This window comes from Giraffa tippelskirchi, chromosome 9, assembly GCF_054371585.1.
Source record: "Giraffa tippelskirchi isolate mGirTip1 chromosome 9, T2T-mGirTip1v1.2.pri, whole genome shotgun sequence".
Taxonomy (NCBI): Eukaryota; Metazoa; Chordata; class Mammalia; order Artiodactyla; family Giraffidae; genus Giraffa; species Giraffa tippelskirchi.
In genome coordinates this window covers 19,875,580-19,887,218 of record NC_137283.1, presented here as the reverse complement: position 1 = coordinate 19,887,218, position 11,639 = coordinate 19,875,580, and the positions used below count along the sequence as shown (strand labels likewise).

Genomic DNA, 11,639 nt, shown 5'->3' with positions numbered 1-11,639 from the left:
AGATTTCACATATAAACAATATCAGATGGTATTTGTCTTTCTCTTTCTGGCTTACTTTGTCCAGTAATCTCTAGGCCCATCCATGTCACTACAGATGGCATTATTTCATTCTCTTTATGGTTGAGTAGGATTCCGTTGTGTGTATATGTGTGTGTGCGTGTATGCCGCATCTTTATCCATTCATCTGTCGAGATACTTGGTAAACTGCCCGAAGCAATGCTGTGGTGCACAGTAGAACTAGAATTTAAATGTGTATTCTGATTCCAGAACTCAGGCTATTATTGGCCAGGGTAGGGGGATATCAAGAAACAAGGGGAATGACTAGGAGGGAGTATAATTTGTTTCTTGCCTGAGGTCAACTAGCCTTTTAGAAGATGTGCATCCAAGACGGCAAGTATCTAGCAGTGATTTTTTTCCCTGTATTTCTCTATCTCTGGCAGATATTATTAAACATTTCTTTGTTAGTTCCTCTGAATCTCTGAATCCTTCTGCACACAGCAATGTAATGTATCCCCCCAAAAGATAAATGTTCATCGTACCTGGTATGAATAAAATGCCTGAATGTTGTGCTGAAGAAGTAGAAATTGTGCAGCTCTTGGCTGATGTGGTTAGCAAGTCCAGGAAATGCCATATGAGTGGAGTCCAGACTTTTTCAAGACATTCCTTTGTACTTGCTTTTCCTGCCTTCCTTCCCCTCTACCTCCTGGCAAACTTCTTCTCTGTGTTAATGGTTGGCAAACCTTTTCTCTGTAATGGGCCAAATAGCTGCCATAGATCATGTATCAGTGAAGGAGGATGTCTGGGTACCGATGCTGCGCTAAGTCGCTTCCATCATGTTCGCCTCTTTGTGACCCCATGTACCATAGCCCACCAGGTTCCTCTGTCCATGGGACTGTCGAGGCAAGAATACTGGAGTGGGTTTCTATGCCCTTCTCCACGGGATCTTCCTGACCCAGGGATCGAACGCATGTCTCTTACATCTCCTGCATTGGCAGGTGGATTCTTTACCATTAGCACCACCTGGGAAGCCCCTGTGTACCAATGAATCTTCGTTAAAAATAAAAAGGACAACAGAGCAGATTTGGCCTATGCGCTGTAGATTGCTGTCTCCTGCCCTAGACTCAGAGGAAACTGTAAGGATATATTGGGAGAAGTTTTTAGGTATTCCCCTCATGTTTTGTTTTTGGATCATATTTCAGGCATTTAGTATAATCATCATTTAGTATAATATTATCTTTATGGAGCTCTTTCTCTGCAAAGGTATTGGGTTGGCCAAAAAGTTCATTTGGGTCTTTCCGTGTTATTTGAATGAGACTTTTGGCCAACTCAAAACACTTTTTACCCTGTTGTGGTCTCATCAATGGGATCAATACATACTGACTTTCATTTACCAGTTGTCCAATACAGGATTTGGCAGGTATCTCGTGAAAATTGAATGAGAGAGTTGCTGTTGTTCAGTCACTCAGTTGTGTACAACTTTCTGTGACCCTATGTGCTGCAGCATTCCAGGCTTTCCTGTCCTTCACCATCTCCTGGAGTTTGCTCAAACTCATATCTGTTGAGTTGGTGAGGCCATCCAACCATCTCATCCTCTGTCATCCCTTCTCCTCCTGCCTTCAATCTTTCCCAGAATCAGAGTCTTTTCTAATGAGTCAGTTCTTGCATCAGGTGGACAAAGTATTGGAGTTTCAGTTTCAGTATCAGTCCTTCCAATGAATATTTAGGACTGATTTCCTTTAGGATTGATTGATTTGATCTCCTTGCCATCCAAGGGACTCTCAAGAGTCTTCTCCAACACCACAGTTCAAAAGCATCAATTCTTTGGTGCTGAGCTTTCTTTATGGTCCAGCTCTCACATCCATACATGACTGCTGGAAAATCCATAGCTTACACTATACGAATCTTTGTTGTAAAAGTAATTTCTCTGCTTTTAAATATGCTGTCTAGGTTTCTCATAGCTTTTCTTCCAAGGAGCAAGTGTCTTTTAATTTCATGGCTGCGGTCACCATCTGCAGTGATTTGGAGCCCAAGAAAATAAAGTCTCTCACTGTTTCCATTGTTTCTCCATATATTTGCCATGAAATGATGGGACTGGATGCCATGATCTTCGTTTTTTGAATGTTGAGTTTTAAGCCAACTTTTCCCCTGTCCTCTTTCACCTTCATCAAGAGGCTCTCCTCTTAGCTTTCTGCCTTAAGGGTGGTGTCATCTACATATCTGAGTTTATTGATATTTCTCCTGGCAATTAGTTACTAAGTCATGTCCAACTCTTGTGACCCTATGGACTGTAGCCTGCCAGGCTCCTCTGTCCATAGGATTCTCCAGGCAAGAATACTGGAGTGGGTTGCCATTGCCTTTTCCAAGGAATCTTCCAAACTCAGGAATAGACCCTGGGTCTCCTGCATCGCAGGAAGATTCTTTATGGGCTGATCTATGAGGGAAGTGAATAAGGCAGTGGAAGAGCATATTTTCTGAAAATGGCCAAACATTTCCAGTCTCACATACCCTTCTCAAAACACATCACATTCCATCAAGAGGAGGATCTGTTCCTTCCCTTCTCCTTGAAACTAGGTTGGACGTGGTGACTGCCTAAACTAATAGCGTGGGCTGGAAACCATGCCTCGTGATGTTGACACATGGCTTCCGTGTGGTGCCTCCTTCTCTCTCCTGGTCTATCTCCTTCTCCCTCCTACCCCTCCTTCTCACTTTCTTCCTCTCAGGATTCATGTCCTTGGATTTCAGCATCCATGCTGAGAGGAAACCCAAATTACCCAAATGGAGAAAACTGCAGGTACTGATCCACATACAGAAGGATTGAGATCTCCCTGGTTGGCAGCTCTTGTCAACCCCCTGACAGGCAAGGCAGGAGCCTTCAGGGGTCCCAAGAGCCAAATTCAGCAGCTACCTGTTTGTGTAAATAAACTTTGATGGGGCCACAGCCTCATGCATTCATTGATGCACTCTTAATTGCTGCTTCTGCTCTGGACCAGCAAGACTGAAGAGTCCTGATGGAGACAGTATTTACAGCTTCCAAAGCTGAAAACACTAGCTGGCTCACTACATAAAAATTTGCTGATTCTGCCTCATAGCTTCAAAGCCCCACACATCTGGATCAGGGTCCAACCTCCTAGTCGGCAGAACTCATGAGTAGAGTGAGTGTTTGCTGTGTCACATAGTGAGACTGGAGAGAAATTTGTTATGCGCTCAGAGTACTTAAAACACAGATGAACACAGTTTCTGAAAATGTCCAAGCTTATGTTTGTTAAAATACAAGAAGGCCTAAACCTCTCCTCTGTACTCCCTGTTCCTCATTCCCTAACACACACACACCCGTTTAGAACTTTGTAGTTTTCAGGTTGTATCTAAGATTAAGGAACAGTACCACGTCTATCCCTCTTGGTGTTTTGAAAACTGGGTTATCTTTTCCTTCTAGAAAGCAAATAATACTATCAGGGACCTGATTTGACCTAAGAAATGGAAAGATTTTGCTCATGGAGAAGCTGAGTCTTATTTCACAGTTATTCTTTGTCTCTCTTTCCCCGTAAGACTCTTGAATAGATGAGCAACCACCTCCAAAACACGTAACAGTGACAACAGGGGCTCATAGTTCATGGGGATAGGGGTGTCATTAAAATACCCTGAATCGTCTTCTATGTTTTCTCCTTTTGCCATTCATCAAAATGAAAGGTTTTCGTGAAAAGAGTTAGAGGCCATAAAATCAAATATATTGTAGCATTCCCTTTGAAATGTTTTAAACATTCTTAAAACTAGTACTGTTTGAGGTAAAAGGTCAGCTAATCATCATTTTCTTTAAAACTGATGTGAGTTTTATGAAACATTTGTCATAGCGCTGTCATTTAAGAGGGCACTGGACATCATTTTTCATTTTCTACATGTCCTTTTGCAGCTCGCAGTTGTCCTGCAACCACAAACATTATATATACATTCTTCTGTGTTTTATAATATTTTATGAACTTATTATTTTTATGAAATCTTATTGCTGAAATTTTACATAGAGGACAAATAGGTTTTTTTTTTCTTTTTTCTTATTTGGTTTTTTTTTGAAACTTTTGTGTTGGAGTATAGCTGATTGACAATGTTGTGGTAGTTTGGGGGGGATAGCTGCAAAGGGACTCAGTCATACATATATGCATGTGTTCATTCTCCCCTGAACTCCCCTTCCATCCAGGCTGACACATAACATTGAGCAGAGTTCCTTGTGCTATAAAGTAGGTCCTTGTTACGTATCCATTTTAAATACAGCAGTGTGTACATGTCCATTCCAAACTCCCTAACTATCTCTTCCCCCTCATCCTTTCTCCCTGGAAACCATAAGTTCATTCTCTAAATCTGTGAGTCTATTTCTGCTTTATAAATAAGTTCATTTGTATAATTTCAGATTCCGCATAAAAGTTCTATCATACGGTATTTCCGTTTGACTTACTTCACTCAGTATGGCGATCTCTAGAATGGACAAATACTGATAATGTACAAGGGCTCACATAGTTTTTTGTAAGTTGTAAAGATAGAGTAAATTCTCCTTTGATTCAGAATTTAACAAACGATGGAGAATTTAAATATTGCTGTCTCATTTTCTTCAATTTCTCGTGTTCGACTCAGACTATGGGCCAAAGAAATGTTCTTAGAAAGCTTGTTTTGAACCTGGCTTTCCTATTCTAGTTTATCTGGTATTTCTATGAGATGAGGGTGAAGAGTAGGGGTGTGTGAGTGTGTGTGTAAGAAAGAGTGGGAAACAGGGAGAGAGAAAGCAGGCCTTGCACAACACAGACGCATAGTTATTTTTAATTAAAAAGCTGAAATCTGAGTTGTCCATTACAGTTTCCAAGAACACCTTACAGTGACAATCTCCTGCTTCTTTCATTACCCCTTCTATCAGGCTATTGATTTGTTCTGTGGCTTTGAGAGTCGTGTGAGCTCTCCGTCAGGGATGAGGTAGCATTGTGGAGAAGAAGAGCTCTCCTATCATACTTGTCAAGGTTCCAACACCAAGTCTGCAACTTTTCAGTTCTTACTGTTTGGCAAGTTCTTTCAACTTTCTAAGCCACAGCCTCCTTCAATATCAATAACATGGGGCTAGCAATACTCATAGGGTTGTTGTGACGATTAATTGAGATACTCTTGTCTTAGCATCACGCTTGCTTGGCATTTAGTGAGCCCTGATAAATGGCTGTCACTAATTTTTCTGCCTCTACTAAGGTATTAGCTATGGGGGAAAAGGACTTGATTGTTTCAAAGAAACCATTAGAGAAGTCCACCTACTCAAAACTATTTCTCCTGTTTTGCACTGTGTTGTCTGTCATTTGACACATTTTGATGATTATTTACTTAGAATACAATTTCTGTTGTTGTTGTTTAGTTGCTAAGTTACCTCTGACTCTCTTGCAACCCCCTTAACTGTAACCCTCCTCTGTCCATGGGGTTTTCCAGGTAAGAATACTGGAGTGGGTTGCCATTTCCTTCTTCAGAGAGTCTTCCAGGACCAGGGATCAAACCCACATCTCCTGCATTGGGAGGCAGATTCTTTACCACTGAGCCACCTGGGAAGCCACATATCAAGTTACTGAGGTTACATGACATTGGACGGGTAGATTTTTCTAGAGGACGAAGTGTTGGGGGCGGGAAACAGGACAGGTCTGGATACTTCGGCACCTGGGTGTGTGTGTTGAAAACATGGAGGAAAAATATGCCAAAAATATTCAAGCTGCTTAAATGTCCCTTCTGAAGCAGGGTGCCTTGGGCAATGTTGATGCTCCATTTAGATCCCATCTGATGCCTTTTTTAACATTTTTGTGCGGTGTTTTCCTGCATGATTTTGATTCTATCAATCAATACCCACAGCATATGTTTGGAAGGCTTCCCCTGGGCTGCTGTAGTCACTGTATTCTCACAAATGCCCAGGACGTGCCTGGAGAGCTCTTAGCCAATGACTCATGGGTGCTCCCTGGTGAGGACAAGTCTGAGGCACAGCCTATAGTCCAGAGTTCCCTGTGGAATTGGGCTGAACATAACCTGTCACAGATTTTGGATGAGATCTCACTTTTGTTTGGCTGCCGCTTCTTCCCTGTCAGGCTTACCAGTCTCCCCTGGAAACTCCTTCTTAATGAATTACTTGCACACCAATATTTATTAAGGATCTGCTTCTGGGGAACCTGATCCAAGACAATGTGCAAATAAATATGGTTTTCTGTTATGTAAGCAGTTGACACCAGGAGAGAGCTTCAGTTTTTAGAGACTGATAAATGATACAGTGATAAGCTGTTGTGGTGGGACCTTGAAAGTCTAGCATGAGTTCTGTTAAGGAGATCTTGAAGTAAAGAAGTAGTTCTTATCTCACATAATAGATTTACGGGAACTTGCATGATGGGGCACTCAGAAAGAGAAAAAAAAATCAGGAAGATGGAGAAAAGAGTGAAAATCGCTCAGTCATGTCTGACTCTTTGTGACCCCATGGACTATACAGTCCGTGGAATTCTCCAGGCAAGAATACTGGAGTGGCTAGCCCTTTCCTTCTCCAGGGGATCTGCCCAACCCAGGGATCAAACCCAGGTCTCCCGCATTGCAGTAACTCTTTATCAGGTGAGTCAAGAGGAGAAAAGAGAGGTGGAACCAAACAACGCAGAGGCTCAAACAAACTTCCTGCTGAAGTTTTGTCCCATATGACTCCAAAGTGGGGTGGCCCTCATTTAGTTCTTTGGTTTATTTATTCATATATTTTTGGCTATGCTGGGTCTTTGTTGATGTGCACAGATTCTTCATTGCTGAACGTGGGCTTTCTCTAGTTGCAGTGAGCAGGACCTTCTCTCTAGTTGGAGTGCGCAGGCTTATTCTGTGGTGGCTTCTCTTGTTATGGAACTCCAGGATGCACGGGCTTCAGTAGTTGTAGCACATGGACGTAGTTGCTCTGTGGCATGTGAATCTTGGTTCCTGGACCAGGGATTGAACCAGTGTCCTTTTCACTGGACAAAGATTCCAAAGATTCTAAACCACGGGGCCACCAGGGAAGTCCTTCTCATTCAGTTGCCTATTTGTAAATCTTTTCTTCTTCCTCTTGCTTCCTCACCCCCACAACCACCCTATGTCTGTTACAGCCCTGGGCAAGTGAAATTGAGGGGAGCAAAGACAGGAGGTGGTATCCATTATGGAGAATCTTGGAGTAAAATTACTACAAAATTAGACTTATAAAGTGAACTAATTCATTAGAATCAGAAACATGAAACCACAGGTGATTCAAAGAAAGAAGCACACCACCTGTCAAATTCCCTGAGCATTCTGGACGGTAGACAGATGTTGCATTATTTATTATGTGGAGCACTAACCGATTTTAATTGTAGAGGCCTGGGTGAACCCAGCTGATATCTGGGTTCCGCTTGTTTTTCTGTTGTACTGAATGGTCTGTAGTTAGCTCTGCAGGAAGCAAATATTTCTAGTCCTTTAACCTCAAAGTCTTTCTTTCTACCTTTTTGGATTGGTACAACCTTAGGAAGGGGCTAAAAATAGGGTGAGAAAGAAAACTCATTTATTGATAATCTGTGTAGGGCAGGGGAGAAGGGTGCATTGAAATATCCCCTTTCACATGAAAGGGAGAAAATGAGTGAATTTAATTACCATGATTAGAACCAATTAAGTAGCTAATTATGCTCTTGAGACCAAAAGGCCATTTGTAGGGTTTCTAACTCCAAATACTTAAAAAGCAAGGTGGAAAGGATAACTCCCCATATGCAGTCAGTATCTGCTACTCTGTAAGAGCCACTACAATAAAGGTGTTGTTGGAACCTAGTGGAAAGAGGTCATGAACACTCTTAGGATTATTCATCACTTTCCCATGCCACAGGGTCTTTATCTGGCTACTGGGCAAAGTTTTCTCTCTAATATCCAACCTACTTTATAAAGTTGTCATGAGAATCAAATGAAAGAATTTGATAATTTCCCAAAGGCAGTGATCAGAGGCTAGCTTCCAGTGGTAATGCTGATCCTTGCTAGCATGAAAACTTGGACATAGAACTTTCTTTAGCTTCTTTTTTCTCCCCCAGTTATGTTCTCATCTGTGTCATAAACCAGCTTGGCATCCTTCTGGAGAAACTATCTCCATCCATATGCCTGTCTTTGTCTACATCTACACCTACATCTATATCCACATTGATGTGTCTTAACATTTGCCGAACAATTGCACTCATCTCACACGCTAGTAAAGTAATGCTCAAAATTCTCCAAGCCAGGCTTCAGCAATACGTGAACTGTGAACTTCCAGATGTTCAAGCTGGTTTTAGGAAAGGCAGAGGAACCAGAGATCAAATTGCCAATATCCGCTGGATCATCGAAAAAGCAAGAGAGTTCCAAAAAAACATCTATTTCTGCTTTATTGACTATGCCAAAGCCTTTGACTATGTGGATCACAATAAACTGTGGAAAATTCTGAAGGAGATGGGAATACCAGACCATCTGACCTGTCTCTTGAGAAACCTGTATGCAGGTCAGGAAGCAGCAGTTAGAACTGGACATGGAACAACAGACTGGTTCCAAATAGGAAAAGGAGTACATCAAGGCTGTATATTGTCACCCTGCTTATTTAACTTATATGCAGAGTACATCATGAGAAATGCTGGGCTGGAAGAAACACAAGCTGGAATCGAGATTGCCAGGAGAAATATCAATAACCTCAGATATGTGGATGACACCACCCTGATGGCAGAAAGTGAAGAACTAAAGAGCCTCTTGATGAAGGTGAAAGAGGAGAGTGAAAAAGTTGGCTTAAAGCTCAACGTTCAGAAAACGAAGATCATGGCATCTGGTCCCATCACTTCATGGGAAATAGATGGGGAAACAGTGTCAGACTTTACTTTTTTGGGCTCCAGAATCACTGCTGATGGTGACTGCAGCCATGAAATTAAAAGACGCTTACTCCTTGGAAGGAAGGTTATGGCCAACCTAGATAGCATATTGAAAAGCAGAGACATTACTTTGCCAACAAAGGTCTGTCTGGTCAAGGCTATGGTTTTTCCAGTGGTCATGTATGGATGTGAGAGTTGGACTGTGAAGAAAGCTGAGCGCCAAAGAATTGATGCTTTTGAACTGTGGTGTTGAAGAAGACTCTTGAGAGTCCCTTGGACTGCAAGGAGATCCAATCAATCCATCCTAAAAGAGATCAATCCTGGGTGTTCATTGGAAGGTCTAATGTTGAGGCTGAAACTCCAATACTTCGGCCACCTCATGCGAAGGGTTGACTCATTGGAAAAGACCCTAATGCTGGGTAGGATTGGGGGCGGGAGGAGAAGGGGGCGACAGAGGATGAGATGGTTGGATGGCATCACCGACTCGATGGACATGGGTTTGGGTAGACTCCGGGAGTTGGTGATGGACAGGGAGGCCTGGCGTGCTGCAATTCATGGGGTCGCAAAGAGTCGGACACGACTGAGTGACTGAATTGAACTGAACATTTGCAGTGTTAAGTTGCTCAGTCATGTCTGACTCTTTTCGACCTCATGGACTGAAGCCCACCAGGCTCCCCTATCCATGGGATTTCCCAGGCAAGAATACTGGAGTGGGTTGCCATTTGCTTCTCCAGTTGATCTTCCTGATCCAAGAATCGAACCTGTATCTCCTCCTTGACAGGTGGATTCATTTGCATAGTCTATAAATTTCTTAAAACATATAATATAGAAATTTAAGTATAGATCATTAATTACTAAGTGTATATGCCTGAAATTTCTTCAGTAAGGACTACATTCTTTGAGTTATTTAAGACACGTTTTATAAACTATGAGTCCTCTTTAACAGGAAATGTGTAGCTCATCCACTAGCCACCCACCTGTATACTAATGGACAACATGACTACTTCATCATAACATTCCTTGCTACTGAGTCCAGAAGCAGTCTCAGAGCCTTTCTCCACACTGGAAATAAGATGATAGTCACAGTTGATATTTGAATAGAAGAATGCTTGCAATTCCTGTTCTAAACTTGTCAACTCTTAGCATGAAAGCATGAATGAATTTTTACATCCTTGTTGAGGAGAGCTTGCTAGGAGGATTTTATGGCAGGAAGGGGAAAGACAAGCTAATTGAACCATTGATGCCATCCAACTATCTCACCCTCTGTCATCCCCTTCTTTTCCTCTCCTCAGTCTTTCCCAGCATCAGGGTCTTTTCTAATATGTTGGCTCTTAGCATCAGGTGGCCAAAGTATTGGAGCTTCAGCTTCACAGCATCAGTCCTTCCAATGAATATTCAGGGTTGCTCTCCTTTAGGTTTGCCTGGTTTGATCTCCTTCCAGTCCAAGGGACTCTCAAGAGTCTTCTCCAGTGCCCCAATTAGAAAGCATCAGTTCTTCAGTGCTCAGCCTTCTTAATGGTTGAACTCCCACATCTGTACATGACAACTGGAAAAACCATTGCTTTGATGATACAGGACATGAAAAAAGCCCAGGCTTTGGACTCTAGCATATCTCACTTCAAATATCAGCTCTGTCACTCATGGCTGTGTGTCCTAGAGCAAAAGCTCCTCACCTAACTCTTTTTAAAGTAAGGATAACAACAATATCCTGTAGAGCTGTAGAAGGACTTTGAACTAAAATAATTGCTGTTGTTGTTTAGTCACTAAATCCTGTGCAACTCTTTTACTAGGCCATGGGCTGCAGCCTGCCAGGCTCCTCTGTCCATAGGATTTCCCAGGTAGGAATACTAGAGAGGATTACCATTTTCTTCTCCAGGGGATCTTCCCGACTCCGGGATCGAACTAGAGTCTCCTGCACGGGTAGGTGAATTCTTTGCCACTGAGCTACCTGGGAAGCCCAAACTAAAATATATGAAGTGCCTAATTCAGTATCTCACATGTAGTAAGTGCTCACAAAAGTAGTCTATGCTTGCATCTTCTAGGACTCCTTCAAGCCTTTCAAAATTGACATGGAAACACACACAGGCTCTTACTGTAAACAAAAGAGTCTGCAATGCATTATTTGGATGTGATCTCAAAAAAAGAATGATCTCTGTTCATTTCCAAGGCAAACCATTCACTATCACAGTAATCCAAGTCTATGCTCCAACTATTAATGCTGAAGAAGCTGAAATTGAATGGTTCTACTAAGACCTATAAGACCTTCTAGAACTAACACCAAAAAAAGATGTCCTTTTCATTATAGAGGACTGGAATGCAAAAGTAGGAAGTCAAGAGAGACCTGGAATAATAGGCATGTTTGGCATTGGAGTACACAATGAAGCAGGGCAAAGGCTAACAGTTTTGTCAGAGAATGCACTGGTCATAGCAAACATGCTCTTCCAACAACACAAGAGACAACTCTACACAAACAAATGCAAAAAGGCAAAATGGTTGTCTGAGGAGGCCTTACAAATAGCTGAGAAAAGAGAAGTGAGGGCAAAGGAGAGAAGGAAAGATATCCCCATCTGAATGCAGAGTTCCAAAGAACAGCAAGGAGAGGTAAGAAAGCCTTCTTAAGAGAACAATGCAAAGAAATAAAATAAAACAATAAAATGGGAAAGACTCGAGATCTCTTCAAGAAAATTAGAGATACCAAGGGAACATTTCAGGCAAAGATGAGCACAATGAAGGACAGAAATGGTATGAACCTAACAGAAGCAGAAGATATTAAAAAGAGGTGGCAAGAAT

At 42.0% G+C, this 11,639-nt stretch overlaps 1 long non-coding RNA gene across 1 annotated transcript in view; it reads left to right on the top strand.

Annotated features, from left to right (window-relative positions):
* Positions 1-324: 324 nt before the first annotated feature.
* Positions 325-11,639, top strand: part of LOC145520767 (uncharacterized) — a 56,177-nt gene continuing 44,862 nt past the window's right edge. Inside the window, exon 1 of the long non-coding RNA XR_014064802.1 lies at positions 325-390. This is a non-coding gene — a long non-coding RNA (uncharacterized LOC145520767). The remainder of the gene's footprint in view (positions 391-11,639) is intronic.